We start from the raw sequence: 4,794 nt of genomic DNA on the forward strand, positions 1-4,794 counted from the left end.
ACGTGGCAGGAAGTTTGCATGAAGAAGTCTGCATGGTCAACAGTAGTAGAGGGAGATGTCTTGTCCGTGCAAAGTGACTCCCACTTTTCTCTGTATTCTGTTCTTCTGCCTATCTCGCCCTCCTTTCTTTATCTGCTCTTAGCTAGGAGGTTTACTGAGATGGTGAGGGTTGGTTAATCAAGCTCTACTCACATTCTCAATTTCAAAGAAATACTTCTCATTGCCACCAGATCCCTGCCAAGCCACAAGTCAGAGAGAGAGAGGACATAAGAACAATGTGGGTAAGTATCCAAGACAATGCTGAGACAAGGACGGGGTAGGAGGCAGAGAGAAGGAGTTTAGGAAGGCCCTGATGTTCCACAAGTGGGGTGCTGTGTCACATTCGGCCCTAGACTTCTAGGCTTCTGAGCGATCCTGTAAAAACTGTCCAACCATGGAAATTCCCATTCCAGGATTCCAAATCTCCAGGGTCTCACTCCCAGGTCCACCAGGTCCCCAACGCCAGCATCTTAGAGCTTTTACTTAGAGATCTTCCCCCTTAGGGACCTGGGCTCCCCGGAAGTAGCAGCTCACGATGCTCCATTCCCTGCCCCTCCTCCTGGGGGTCCTACCTCACTAAGGCGATTCGTGTTCAGGTCCCCCAGCAGCAGCATGTCTGACATGTGGGCCACCAGGTAACTAACATTTCTTTCCAAGGATTTTCACCTCTTCTATCTCATAGCCATAGTGTGACTTGAGTACCACTTGGGTCCCCGATGACAGGTTCTTCACAATCACCTTGGTAAGGTACAAGTCTGAGCCCCCTGAGGCTTCCCTCAACCCCAAAGAGGGGTTAACCTGCCGTGCCCACCTCCACAGTGTTAAACAAAGCTAGTATCTTGTTTCCTCACCTAGCCTAGGCTATTGTTGGTAAAAATGACACCTCACATTCACACAGTGCTTTACTATTTACAAAATGTTTTCAGAGATTATCTCCTTCAATGCTAATACATAATACATACGGGGTCAAACTAATCACTCTTCTTACAATCCTGTACCTCTTGTGAGAATCTTTGTGATTACTTTAATCATGGTGTATACTGATCATACTGTCATTTCATATACTTTTTTGCTAAAATGATCCTGATTAAGGAACAGTATAATACAGACGATTATCTTTGTATTCTCTGTCCTAACAGTGCTCATGTATAGAGAATGGACAGAAAATGAAAGAACAGGGGTGCCTGGCTGGCTCAGTCAGAGGAGCATGCAACTCTTGATCTCCATTGTGGGTTTGGGCCCCAAGTTGGGTGTAGAGTTATTTAAAAATAAAATCCTAAAAAAAAAGAGGGGGAACCTGGGTAGCTCAGCTGATAAAGCATCTGCCTTCAGTTCAGGTCATGATCTTGGGATCTTGGGATCAGGCCCCACATTCAGCCCCACGTCCAAGTGCTCCCTCTCCCTCTGGCCTTCCCCTGGCTCCTGTGTGGACACTCTGTCAAATAAGTGAACAAAATTTTTTAAAAAAGAGAAAAAGAATGAAGGAACCAATGAATAATAAATGGAAGGAAAAGGGGACAGAGGTAGAGAAAACAGAAAAGTGGGCTCAGGAACTAAGAAATTACCTTGCAGTGTCATACACGGTGAGTTCAGAGGCCCTAAAGCAATGTTATGCACCTGCATAATCCTAAACTCCCCAGTTAACAACATATAGGTAATAAAGCTTTTTCTGTTTTGTTTTGTTTTAGAGAGGGATGGAGACATGGGTGGGGCCGAGGGAGAGGGAAAGAGAGAATCTTATACAGACTCCATGCCCAGCGTGGAGCCCCCATGTGGTGCTTGATCTCACAAGCCTGAGGTCATGACCTGAGCTGAAATCAAGAGTCCCACACTTAAGACTGAGCCATCCAGGAGCCCCAGGTAGTAAAGTTTTAAACCAGGAAGATGGAAGTGGCGATCTCTGTACCCCTTAAATTTGGTGTTTAAATCTTTTCTTACAGTAAGCTGGAAGGGCTACAGCAGGAAAGTTGCCAAAGAGTTGCCTGATACACTCTGTTCTCCAGAACAGCTCTGCCAGGGGTTATATTTGACACTGTGGCAGTGTCCAGAAGGAGATTTTGGTGCACTGGCTATCAGCTGCTCACCTGGCGAGGTCCCACATACGTCAACTCAAACGGATTCTTGTAAATGCTTCTCCGGAGGCAGCAGTCAAACTGTTCCACTCCACCACAGAGTGTGCCCTAGAAGGGAAAGCGACAACATAAAAGGTCACAGGCATCGGAAGGATATCTAGAGACACCTTTGAAACCCAAGTTCTAGAATCTAGGAAAGAGTTGGCAGTAAAAGGGCTGGCAGTTTGGGGAAGTACCAGATGGAAAGAGGTGGCACTCACAGGACTCAAGGACAGTGATGGGATGAAGGAGAGAAATCAGCCCTGCCTACAGAATTCTTTGTCTCTTTTGGCTTCCCATAAAGTGTGAATTTCTCTTTCCTGCCTTCAATGTCATATTTTTAGGTTGGAGTCAAAAGGGAAGAGGAGATTCTCTAGTTTCAGGGAGAGTGCTTTAGGCTAAGTCTGGATTTTTCCTAGTTTGGAGAAAGTCACCCAGGCAGAAAGGGACACCGCACAGAGTCGTGAGCCATCCTGTTTCCAGGCCAAGGCAGTGACCGTATTTAAGTTGGCAATCTCCTTGGGCTTTGCCACTTCCCAGATACTTCTTCAAGGGCTTTAGTTGAGTACCCGAAGTCTGAAATTAAGAAGGTGGATTTCAGAAGAGATGGAGACTGAGCAAAAGGGTGGAAATGGGTGGGTAACTGAAGGCAATGAGTCTTGCTGTATCAGCGAAGAAAGGAAGTGAAAGAGAACACACATGCTAAGGAATCTCATAGGAGAGGACAGAAAGGTTCCAAGGAAGGAAGTTGGGACAATCAAGAGAAAAGTAAAATGGGGTGAGAGCGATAGGAGTGGAGAAAACAAAAGGAGATCATGGCTGGTGAGAAAAATGAGCTGTTAGCAAGGCAGAAATAAGGAAAAAGAAACAGAGAAAAAGGAAGGAAGAGACCCACATGACATCGAAGGGGATAAAAGGACAGGGCTAGTAAAGCTGATGTGAAGGGACTGGGGCTCTTCATTTATTTTATTTTATTTACCCTTCCATCATCCATCCATCCCATCCTTCCTTCCTTCCTTCACAAAACCTTTAATCATATATTATGTACTGGATTCTAATTTGGCCACTGGAGATTTAAAAACAATGAATAGGCCCTCTTCTCAAGGGTGTTTCAGTTTAGCCAGATAACTATAAACACCAAAGTGTAATATCATGGGACAAACACCGAGCCAGTGGTCTGAACAGAGGCAATGGTAATACAAAGACAGTGGAGATGAATTCCACTATGGAGTCCCATGCAGAGGCACAGACACACAAAATCCTGGTGTATTGTGGAGCTGCCAGAGTCCCAACCGATGGTGGGAGCAGGAAAAGGGAAGTGAGTGAATTAAAACCTGAGGATCTCTTTCAACCTACATGGATTTCCAACCATTCTCCCACTCTGGTTGAAAATAACTGGGCTAGAGCAAGGTGTACACAGGGAAAGTAGACAGAAGATGCACATGGAAAGGGACCCATCTGTCATAACTTCCCAACACAACAGACTGGCCCCCAGGGCTTGCAGCAGCGGTGGTGAACTCCCGATCCTGAGGGTCACGGCTGTAATCAAAAGTTTGTAGCACATGGCCTTCCTTTCCATAGGCTACAATTCTCTGATCACAGCCTGCAGCCACGATGCTATTGGTTGCCCAAGCCAAGGGTGGGCAGGGGTGGTTCACCAACTTTCCCTAAGACAGAAGTAAAGGGTTCCAATCACTCTGACTCTGACAGCCTCAGCCAGGGATTTTTCCTTTCTAGGAAAAATTTATACCCTGTATCAATCTTCCTCCCAACATTTTCCCACCCCAACACATCCTAATCTGGAGAACTTCACAAACCGTCTTTGTGTTTTATACTCTTACACACATATGTATGACATGCACACACATGTCTGACATTGTCCTCAAGAGGAAACCTCAAAAGGCTTGTATGTTGAGTTCTTTAGTAAATACCTATAAGGCCCCAAAGGGACATATCCTATACATTAACTAACACTGGCTAGGTCCACACGGAGCATACAACTCTTTCTTTACAGAAGAAATAAATTTAATTACTACACGAGTAATTCTTTTTTTTTAATTTATTTTTATTTGTTTATTTACAGTATAACAGTGTTCATTGTTTTGGCATCACACCCAGTGCTCCATACTGTACGTGCCCTCCCTATTACCACCACCTCGTTCCTCAACCTCCCACCCCACCCCCCCACCCCACCCCCGCCACCCCTTCATAACCCTCTGGTTGTTTTTCAGAGTCCATACTCTCTCATGGTTCATCTCCCCTTCCAGTTTCCCTCAACTCCCTCTCCTCTCCATCTCCCCATGTCCTCCATTATTTGTTATTTGTTATATATTATTTGTTATTTGTTATATATTTGTTATTTGTTATATATTATTTGTTATGCTCCACAAATAAGTGAGACCATATGATACTTGACTCTCTCTGCTTGACTTATTTCGCTCAGCATAATTTCTTCCAGTCCCGTCCATGTTGCTACAAAGTTGGGTATTCGTCCTTTCTGATGGAGGCATAATACTCCATTGTGTATATGGACCACATCTTCCTTATCCATTCATCCATTGAAGGGCATCTTGGTTCTTTCCACAGTTTGGCGACCTTAGCCATTGCTGCAATAAACATTGGGGTACAGATGGCCCTTCTTTTC

Source organism: Meles meles, chromosome 16 (assembly GCF_922984935.1).
Source record: "Meles meles chromosome 16, mMelMel3.1 paternal haplotype, whole genome shotgun sequence".
Lineage (NCBI taxonomy): Eukaryota > Metazoa > Chordata > Mammalia > Carnivora > Mustelidae > Meles > Meles meles.